General features: G+C 34.8%; 1 protein-coding gene across 1 annotated transcript in view; it reads right to left on the bottom strand.

The window, feature by feature from the left end:
• The window catches only part of LOC108742327, a 54733-nt gene extending 48258 nt beyond the window's left edge, over positions 1–6475 (bottom strand). The window contains exon 1 of the mRNA XM_018477507.2: positions 6374–6475. The gene's annotated coding sequence lies outside the window, so the exon portion shown is untranslated. The remainder of the gene's footprint in view (positions 1–6373) is intronic.
• Positions 6476–11727: the final 5252 nt, after the last annotated feature.

Consider the following 11727-nt stretch of genomic DNA (forward strand, 5'->3'; position numbering starts at 1 on the left):
CGTGCTGTCAAACCTACACTAGCAAGGAGATCGGGCTGAAACTATAGCTACAAGCTATCCAAGGATGGTACTATAGAATGTCACCTCAAGGTAGGCCTAGTGGCGTCATCTCTTGGTTAGGCCGGAAACTTATCAATCCACCCTCGTAAAGTAGCGATCATTGAATGTGGACGTCAAAGACCATGCACTTACGACATACGTGACGATCGAACATAACTGTTTTAGTCGTTTGTGTATCATGTTCTTTAATTAATAAACTCTTCAATTTTGAATTTGATCGAAGCGAGAGCTTCGTAATTCGTCTAATCTAATTAAATAAATAAGTATGTAATAATATCTTTCTTGTGTTTGGTAACGTCAGATTCTTGTAAAAGATTTATGACTTCAATTTAATTTGAAGATAGATTTTGCCTGCCGATGTTAAATGCAAAGGATTTTCAAGGTTCTGCCATCTTCATCATTTCCGCATGTAGGCATTAAGCAGGACATTCAATCTGTTAAGAATTTGATGATCTTTGAATTACGAGGTTGAGTAAAACCAAAATTGGAACGTTAAAGAAGTTTCATTTCATTTAATGACATTGAAACCCAAACAGTTTAATCCACAACTTAGCAATGAATTGAAAGGGTGCAAGGACTATCGGTTTGCACACCAATGAGTATCGGAAGTTCTTGGCGGATATTTTTAATTGTAAAGGACATCGTTAAACATTGGTGAATCCACAATTAGCGTGAAATTTCTTCAGGTTGTGATGACCTAGATATCTATACCATTTCAACAAAACAATATTTACAATGTTAAAATACCTACAGAGGATAGCGCAGGGTCGAGTCGCCTTAAATAAAAAAAGTCACTTCTGTGCGTGCGAACAGTTAATTTAGAAATTCGAAAAGATTGTTAATGGTGTATGATTGGATCGCTGGGGGCTGACGGGTGCGAAACATGGACGGTGGACGCGGTGGAAAAGAAAAGGTTAAAAGCGTTCGTAAGAATGATAAGGATACCGTGGATAGAGAAAGTAAGAAAAGAAGAGGTATTAGAAAGAGTAGGAGAACAGAGGACTCTATGGAAGTCAATAAGAAATAGGCGATATAGGTTGGTAGGACACCTTTTCAAGCATGAAGGTCTAGTCAGAGACATATTAGAGGCAGAAACGGAAGTTAGGAGGGGTAGAGCTAGACCTAGATGAGATTACTGTTCGCATATAGTTAAGTATATGGGTTGTTCTAGTTTTAGGGAAATGCGAAGATTAGCTCAGGATAGGAAAGAGTGGAGGTACGTGTCCAACGAGTCTTAGGATTGACGACCTTATGATGATGATAAAATACCTACGACTTCGGAGATGAATTCCAAGTTTTCGGGCATAAATTTTAATTTTCTATCATGGTACCGCGGATTAGCTAACCAATCCTTTTATGTGCTATTGGTTTTGCTCAAATTAAGGTAAATCAATAACTAAAGTTTACACATTCTTCATGTTATTGACCATTCTGGCTAAGAGTTGGTAAGAGTAAAATTCATATTTCCATGCTTCCATATGTTGGTACTCAAAGACATGTACATTTTCCAAAAGTGCATCAACTACTTAGTTCATCTCTATGTTAAGATAAATCCCAGTCAGGTATATGGAATATTCTTATGGCTATCGCAAATTTCTTCCATGTTTTGCCTTTTTTGTTGTTCCACCGACAGTCGTCTTCTTCTGCTTTCGTTGCGGTCACTGGCAGGCTTCCTTGGTCAGTTTCAGCCATTCATCCGTTGAAAATTCGACAAGAGCGTCGACATTCTCAAAACGCGCACATTGACCATTATCATCATCATCATCATCGTAATCATTATCATCATAAACAACGCAATTATTGGAATATACACCATGAGTACGCCCTTCTTCCTATATACAATATACGAAACAAGGAGCCCATTTTAAGACAATTGTTTTTTTTTGTTTTTGTTTTTGTTTTTCTGGTTGGTCGACTACAAATATTAACCGATTCGCCTTCCCGCTCTTCAGTTCCGCTATTGCATGGGCTAATTAGAAGGATTCATCGCGGTCAGCGTCGTTCGATGTTCCTTTTTTATCCCGCATCGGAAGAGCGAGACGGATAGAGGGCGTGACGTAAGGGCATTGCATCGAGGACCACTAATTCGGGAGTGAATAACCGGGCAAGGACCTGTTTCGACCAAGTGCATACAAGAATGCGGCTTCGATGCATTTTTCATGGGCGGGTCCTTCGTTTGGACAACGTTTTCGACCATTCGATTCAATCAACGAACCATTTACATAATATCATCCGCCAAGCATCGCGTGTTATATATTTTTATATGTACCGTAACAGTAAAATCGTTTTGGGCACAAATTTTCGTTAAAATTTCTCATGAAACTAAAGCAAAAGACTGCTTATATATATACTAACAAGACCGAGACCAATACTGAACAAACAAGACCAAGATTCAAACCAAGACGGAATATGTAAGAGCAAGACCATATACGCAAGACCAAACGAAAAATTGTTACTTCCAGCGTATTTATGAGTTAAACCATTTGGAGCAACTTTAATATATTCTTTTCTTGAAACAAAACATTTTCAGTATTTCAAATTTTTAGTTTGCTTAACTAGATTGTAACACTAAATATAAAGAAAATAAACTCAAACCACTGTTTGAAAAAAGGAATCCACAAGAATGTCAATGGAGTAGGTGTTCTTTGTTCCAATATTTAGATAATACATGGAGACAAACTAATAAATAAAAGTGAAACAAGAATACTGGTATGCAAGGGAAGGAAAAGTAGGGAAGAGCGAAAAGATAGTAGACGAAAGATTAGAAGAAGTGGCCGATTTTAGGTATCTAAGAAGTCAGATTAGTCAGGACGAAAGGAGTAATAGAGATATAAAGCCAAGGATAGCTCAGGGTCGAGTCGCCTTCAATCAAAAGAGGTCACTTCTATGCTCGCGAACGGTTAATTTAGTAATTCGAAAAATATTGTTAAAGGTGTATGTTTGGAGTACAGCGCTGTACGGGTGCGAAACATGGACAGTGAGCGCGGCGGAAAAGAAAAGGTTAGAAGCGTTCGAAATGTGGTGTTTCAGGCGAATGATAGCGATACCGTGGAAAGATTAGGTTAGAAATGAAGAGGTATAAGAAAGAGTAAGAGAACAGAGGACTCTTTGGAAGTCAATAAGAAATATGTGAGATAGGTTAGTAGGACACCTTCTCAGGCTTGAAGATTTAGTCAGAGACATATTAGAAGCAGAAGTGGAGGTTAGGCGGGGCAGAGGTAGACCTAGATTAGATTGGTGTTCGCAAATAGTTAAGGATATGGATGCTCTAGTTTTACGGAAAAGTGAAGATTAGCTCCGTATAAGAAAGAGTGGAGGTGCGTGTCCAACTAGTCTTAGGACTGACGACCTTATAATGATGATGATTTTTTACTTCTTTCAAGCACCTTGTACTATTTCATTTGCTAAAAGGTCAATTTAATGCGTTGTAGGAAGGACCAATTTATGCATTGGTGGAAGGGTAAGTTCTCGAATTTTCATAAAAATAAAAAAATTGTGCTAAATGAATTATTAAAAAAAAAAAAACATAAAGATCAGGCTAAATGAGCAATACCATTATTTAATAAGCGTGAGAACAAGACTAAAACCGAGACTATATAAATAAGGTCAAGATAAAGACTAAGACCGAATAAGCAAGACCAAAATCAATACCAGGGTTACTGACTTGGTATTGTCTTGTTCATCACTAATTTAGGAAACAAGAGAAATCTTTTGACTTAAATCACGACGATTTGTGCGTGTTCAACCAGTTTTAGGACTGACGACCTTATGATGATGGTAATGATGATTTGTAAGCGTTGTTTCTGGTCCAAATATAAAATAAAGTGGGGATCTCCCAAAAGAACGTAAATTGTGCAATGATGTAGTAAATGATAATGTACGTACTGTAGCAGCTAAATTGTATTTCCCACAGTTTCGTTAAAATTTTTGATGAAGCTAACATAGAAATTTTTCCAAAGGTGGTCAGTCTCCATGCTTTAGCAACAGAGAAAAAGAAAGCATTCTAAAAGGTCACTTTAGATTTGCATTACATTTGTTTTAATAATGTATAACACGGAGTTCATCGTATATTACCTTGTAATCGTTTAATAAACTGATTGGTTTTTCTTACTATAGTTCAAAGTTTCTTTTTTATTTTCAGCAAACAATGTTTGACTATAAATAATATAAGTAATATTAACAGCAACAATGTAAATATACTATTAATATAGCTTTTTTAAATAAAAAGCTTATGTTTTGCTGAAAGTATCTATAACTTCCACGAAATGAAGAGAAGTACAATTTATGTAACTGATAGAATTTTAAATTATATTTTTAATTCAAGCATAATACACAAATAGTTGTTTTTTTTTCTTTTTCATTTTCTTTTTATTCACGTGCTCTACGAAACACAATGCGCAGTCAAAAATGAAATATTAAAAACAGTCTTTTGTTAGCATTCCCGGCGCCTTCACCAAACTAACTTTCCTTATATTGTATGCAGTTTTACATACTTACAAGTGATAAACAAACTAATCGTTTTTTAAAATACGTTAAGAACTGCTTTTTATTGGTTCATTGACACAGTACCACATAAATATTTTTATAGGTTCGTGACATAACAGTCGAAATATTATGAAACTATCTAGTGTCATCCTATTACAATGTATTTCGAAAAAGATAAAACCGAATGTTTACTTTTTAGCATCTTTAGTCGGTCTTTATATATTGTTATTGATATTTTTTTTTAATTTAATTGTTTGAGGAAGTTTTATAATTGTGCAAAATAAGAATAAAACGGAATATATAAAAAATGAACGTATTTACTATGTACTGTTGGTGAAAAGAAAAGATTAGAAGCGTTTGAAATGTGGACATGATGAGGATATCGTGGATAGAGAAGGTTAAAAATGAAAGAATAGGAGAACAGAGGACTCTATGGAAGTCAATAAGAAATAGGCGAGTTAGGTTAGTAGGACACCTTCTCAGGCATGAAAGTCTAGTCAGAGAATCATATTAAAGGCAGAAACGGGAGTTAGGAGGGGTAGAGGTAGACCTGGGTTAGATTACTGTTCGCAAATAGTTAAGGATCTGAAGGGAAATGCGAAAATAGGTCAGGATAGGAAGAAGTTAAGGTGTATGTCCAACCAGTCTTAGGATTGACTACCTTATAATGATGATGGACAACTGCGTGGGTTTCCGTTTTGGTCAATACTTCGTTGCTCAGTATCGGATATAGCTTGGTGAAACGTTTATATATCTAGCCTTGACTCTCGAAGTCTATCAGAACTTTGGCTGAGTATTAACAATCCCTTGCTTGACTGCCCAGTATTAAACCAAACTTGACGAACGCTTGGTATTCGAAGATTGACCGAACGTTGGACCAGAATTAAGAAGCTAATGCTGCTCCAGCATTAGATCGACGAAACATTAATAAATTTAACCATGAGATGTGAAAAATGCCCAAACTTTGGACCAGTATTGACAAACCACTGTTTGACTGCTCTATATCACATCGAACTCGACAAAACGTGAATGTATTTAGACTTGGCATTTGAAGATTGGCCAACATCGATATGCCTATGATTAGCTTCCCACTATTGGTCCAGTTTTGGGTCTGTCGTTAAGTTCGGTATTTCCTATAAGGGTCGATGGTATTGGTAATTCAGTGAGATTCTTTTCCAATAGCGCCTTTGCTACAACCGTTGTAGACCGACGAGCGATTATAAGCACACCAACAACAACGGCATTTAAACGGATAGAATTTTATGGCTTCGACACAAAATATTGCTTTTTATCTAGTGAAGATAATATTAAATTACAAAGTCTAGTCGGTATTTATGCGCCGTCAGTAATATGTTATGGTATGCCGAAACTCCTATTATTTTGGTTTGTCTGCTAGAGAAGGCTAGAAGGCTAGAAGATATCACAGGTTTAGGAGCTGGTAAGGATGAGATACAAACATTGCAGTGTTATGGAATAATGATAATCCAAATGAAAAACTAATCTTTCTGATCTTTCTTGAGGAAATGGAATTGAGAAATAAAGTTTAGGGCAATTTTGCTGATGCTGTAGTTTAATGCAGATTAAAACAAACGTCATTTATAAGCTTGTTGTGACAAGGAGCTCTTTGAAAGTTAGACGTATTGCCTTAAAGTTGCAGAAGATAACGCAAACAAAAAGGACATGCTGTTGCACAACTTTAAGGGAAATTTGATTTGGCATTTTTTCTTTTTATTACAGCACAGTATGCTAATTCTCTTTTTAGTTTAATTGCATGCATTAAAGTTGTTCGTTACTTAATGAAGACTTTCAAAAGCACACAAAACTTTACCTGTTGACAGTGAGAACTGACAGACGGTATAGCGCCTTCAGATTGGTCGTCCTTCTTCAATATACTCCCATCGTAGTTGTTGTAGTTTCTGCAACGACGATATTTCCTCCAAAGAATCCTGTAAATATCAAAAAGGAAGAAATGCAGAAGAAGATTTTTGCTATGTTGCTTTATGAAAAGGAGAAGATTAAGTGTAAGTTCAACTAGAAATGAGAATTATAAAGTTTAAAATAGTTGTGGAGAAGGTCGAGGTTCGAGACTCCATGAGTTTCTGGCGGCCTTTATGAAACCCGACCCCTCATCTCTGCATACATATAACGATAATTTGAAAAATAATAGAATTAAATAGAAAACGTGCTATCACCTATGGTCTGTCGAGCATATTAGGAATTATTATCTTTATTTGATTGGGAGATTCTCCAAATCGTACGATTTCTCCCCATCCCGGATTTTAATATTAAGTTTCCGATTATTCTAAACAAATTCTTTTTTGTAAAAATAAAAATAACTAGTATGGATATCCCTATTGACAAAAAATGGTGTCTCTCTTCCATCGAGTGAATTGGTGAAGATATGTATACTTCATTTAGTTTCTCTAGCGATGAGCCCCTTCCAATGTCTTGGATGCGCGCTGGTAAAATCGTAGGTAGGGAGAAAAAAGCTCATTATGCTGTCGACTCTTGTTCATTAAACATAGTTTTTCATACAGTACCTGCCAAAAGTTTTGTTCAATCATGAATAGTAGTGCGAGTCGAAAACAAGCGTTAAAGCCTTTAATATGTCTTGAAATATAAATAAACATCTGGTTGATATTTTCAGTAGTAAATGGTACCAATAACATCACATTTGAGCAATGCAATTGAAGTGGATAAAATGGTCAATTTTTCCGTGCAGTACTGTACGGATTATACGCTCTTCACCGGTTAAGAGTTTGTCCGAGAGTTGTCTCNTAGGAAAGTACAGTAATAAAGTTATTTAAATAGATAAGAAAGATACAATAGATTATTTACAAAAGGATGGAATTTTGTAGACCCTAATCGAAAATAGAAAAGAAATATTTTAGAAAGGTATTTACAATATGTACACAAAAAGAAACAATTTTCAAACATGTGGTGGATGTCGCCACAGTTTTATACCTATTTTATTTGCTTTAATAAATGGTTATTATTTATACGATTTGTATTATGTTTTTGGTTATGAAGGTATTGATCCTTCATGTTCCTTTAATCTTATTTTTAAGTTTCTGCCAGTCTGAAACAATATAGAAGGATCTCCAACATCTACTAAAATATTTTGGTGCGGTGTTTTCTGTTTTAGGTTTATTGTTTGCGATGAATCACCCTGTAGTTGTAAGTGTATAGGTACGTACACCTCTATCCGTGCATTCGGTGTAGTCTTTTTGCGAAAAACTTGTCCAAAACTTAACGACCCTAACACCGGAGAGTCGTTGCCCTCCGAAATTGCACTTCCATAACTGCATCTACTCACATACATACAAATCTGCACACATACCAACATTCGTAGACATGCATGTATGTGTATGCATTCTACGCAAAGGTGACGCCTAAAGTAATTAGCCGAAAAAAAATATTTATTGTTGGTTCAGACTCAGACTCGGTCCCCCCTTCACTATAAAAGCAGTTCTGTTTCTTCGTTCTTTTCTCCTTTTTGTAAATGCATTTTCGGAATATGTAGGCGTCGCTAAAGATACAAAATTACAATCATTATTTCTTTGAATGTACCTAACACTCAAATAAAGAGGGAATCTTGTTTAACTTTCTTCTGAAATACGTTTAAGGAGCACTAACAAGAAGTAGATTGTCATTTGACCAGAAAATTTTCGGTTGTTTGCTCATTGACGTTTGATGATAATTTTATGATTGTTTATGGATTCTGATTTGTTTTTAAAGAACTTTAAGTTCTTGGTCAGTAATGTATTAAAACTACCAGAAGTGAATCGCGATTTTTAACTTATTAATTCTCATCAGCACGCCATAGGACATAAGCATATACTGAATATTTCCTACTAACGATAGTATTTCAACTAATTTCGAACGATATACTGCCTCTACGCACCTTGACATTACCTACGTCAATTTTACTCTTGGCGTGCTGATGAGAATGAATAAGTTTTAGGTAATTACGCTTACCACTGTAGGGATAGATATAGATAGCAAGGACAAGTTAGAGATAGCTTTAAATAAAATGAAAGCGGTATTGACAAAACAGTACTATATGAAAATAAATAAATGTAAAACAAAAATACTGCTGTGCAAGGGAAGAAAAAGTAGGGAAAGAGCGAATGTAAAGATAAGAGACAAAAAATTAAAAGAAGTGACTGATTTTAAGTATCTAGGAAGTCTGATAAGGTAGTCAGGACGGAAGGAGTGGTAGGGATATTAAGAAGAGGATAGCGCAAGGTCGAATCGCCTTTTACTAATTCTCATCAGCACGCTATAGGACATAGGCATATACTGAATATTTCCTACTGACGATAGTATTTTAACTATTTCGAACGATATACTGCTTCTATGTACCTTGACATTACCTACGTCAATTTTACTCTTGGCGTGCTGATGAGAATGAATAAGTTTTATGTAATTACGCTTACAACTGTAGGGATAGATATAGATAGCAAGGACAAGTTAGAGATAGCTTTAAATAAAATGGAAGCGGTATTGACAAAACAGTACTGTATGAAAATAAATAAATGTAAAACAAAAATACTGCTGTGCAAGGGAAGAAAAAGTAGGGAAAGCGCGAATGTAAAGATAAGAGACAAAAAATTAAAAGAAGTGGGTGATTTTAAGTATCTAGGAAGTCTGATAAGGTCAGGACGGAAGGAGTGATAGGGATATTAAGCAGAGGATAGCGCAGGGTCGAATCGCTTTTACTAATTCTCATCAGCACGCCATAGGACATAGGCATATACTGAATATGTCCTACTAACAATAGTATTTCAACTAATTTCGAACGATATTTTGCCTCTATGTACCTTGACATTACCTATGTCAATTTTACTCTTGGCGTGCTGATGAAAACGGAAAAGTTGGAAGTAATTGTGCTTACGTGACTATCACGAATAGAAGCTGTGCCACAGATTTAGTTTGTCAGGTAAATATTTTACTAAGGCCGCTTTAAGTTATTCTTTCGATTTAATCGATTATCTAATTTCTAATTACCCACCTACGAGCATTAAACGATTAGGTTTAGACAACTCCTACTTTGGACATAGTAAATTAGGTCAGAAATTGGAAAGTTTTGCAATTTTTCAAACAATTGAAACACGTAATTTTCTTAACAAATAAAAGTAATACATATTAGACTTAATATTAATTGTTTATTTCTTATTTTTTAGTTTACACATAGAACCCACTCGTGTAATACACCCACGAGCAGTAATGCTTGCTTTATATCTATAAAAAAACTAAGATATATAATCGAATTAGCCTTGAAAGATTAGATTTATGTTGTACCATAGTCAATTTCTGGATTGTTGCATTAACCAAAAAATATTAATTATACGGGAATTAGATTCCATGCCAATGCAACTTAAAGTAAGCAAATCAAGGTAATAAATATTACAATAAAGTGTTACATTACGTTTATTCTTCGTTCGATTACTACACGAATCAATGCTGTATTACATTTTATTACCCAAGCTAACGAAAAAAACTTTTTTGCATCAATGAAATCGATGGATAAATATTTTTCATATTAAATATAATTTATTTAATTCATAAATCATTTATAGAGCCTCAATGTTTTTTAGAATAAAGTAATTACTCTTACAGTTTTTTTAATGCAGCGTTCACAATTTTTAATTCGTTTACCAAGTACTAGATGGCAATACGTTTTAGACGCTTGAATAATATTTTAGTGTTTTGGATAAATTTCGAAAAAGGTACCTTCACCTATCAGAAGTAATTTATTATCTGTTTTCAGTGATAGCTAATCATGCGACGTTCAGCTATTTGTTTTATTGACGTAAAGGTTGTTTATGGTCTCGGTAGGCGTTAATTTAATACACGCTCCCATTGTTTGCTCTTATTCAAAACTTACGATTAGAGGAAAGTGTAAAGTGGCACTAATAATAAATGAGAACTTTGTTACCATAATGATTACAATGCTCGCTTGATTTAAAATTTAATTTTAATTTTCGCCACGAAAATTAAACTGCAATCATAACAGATAGATAACGTTATATAGTTGGCGTCGATTAAAGTAAATAATGGCAGTAAATAATTGAATTTTCGACACCTGCGCAAATGCTGCTTCATTCTATAAGCATTAGCGCCTACTTAAACCATTTACATTCACTTTTTTATTAGGAGTGTTTGTTCTGCTTAATGAATAATTATTTTATCACCTAGTTTGCAGAAATACAATTCCAACCAATAAAAAGTTTATTAATATTGATTTCATCAGGTTTTATTGCCTCCTGAAATGAAATTTCTGGATGGCGTATTGTATGTATTGAAGGCAGCAACGCCATCTATTCACTTGCAAATAAAAACAAAACTAATGAAGAAAAGCAGTTCAAACGTGGCAGTAGTATTTAGCTATTCATTAAACCGTTCTTGTAATTTATATTGGATATTTAGTAATTAACTTGAGCACGCAATTACTCGGGCGAAAACAGATAGAAATATCGAATGTTTCGATTATTTTCGAAAGGAATTTGTAACAGAAACATGCTTCTTTTAAGAGAAATGATTCAATTTTTGACAAGCTTTTGATTCAATCGGTAACTTCTAACTCAGAAAGCTCTATTAATCCAATATTTAAAACCCAGTCATAGAGAAGTTATTGTTTTAAAAAATTAATGAATCGATTTCAATGATAACGATTTTTTACATAGTCACAATCGAGTCACTTGTTTTCCTATTAATTCAAGATGAGTCACATTTCTTACGGCGGTGGCGATTTGATTCTTTAGTAGTGAATACTAGAAGAGTTTCGCTGAGGGTTTAACAGCCGCAAGGGGCGCATGTTACAATATAAAGACCGGCATCAACAGGCTATTCACTGAAAACTTAACGATATTTCGAAAGGATAAACGTAATGAGTCCTTTGGACGAATGCCAAGGAAATAGTCCGTGTACTTACTAGAAGGTAAAGGTAAAGTAGCGATCATTGAATGTGGACGTCAAAGACCATGCACTTACGACATACGAGGGTGGATTGATAAGTTTCCGGCCTGACCAAGAAAAACAAGGTTTTTAAAAATTTTTTTTTTTTATTTCTCAACATAATCTCCTCCAAGGCTGATACATTTCTCATAGCGGTGTTCCAGTCTATTAATGCCATCTCTATAGACTGATTCGTCAAGCTCCTCAAAATAACCATTTACA

Source organism: Agrilus planipennis, unplaced genomic scaffold (genome assembly GCF_000699045.2).
Source record: "Agrilus planipennis isolate EAB-ADULT unplaced genomic scaffold, Apla_2.0 scaffold3, whole genome shotgun sequence".
NCBI lineage: Eukaryota > Metazoa > Arthropoda > Insecta > Coleoptera > Buprestidae > Agrilus > Agrilus planipennis.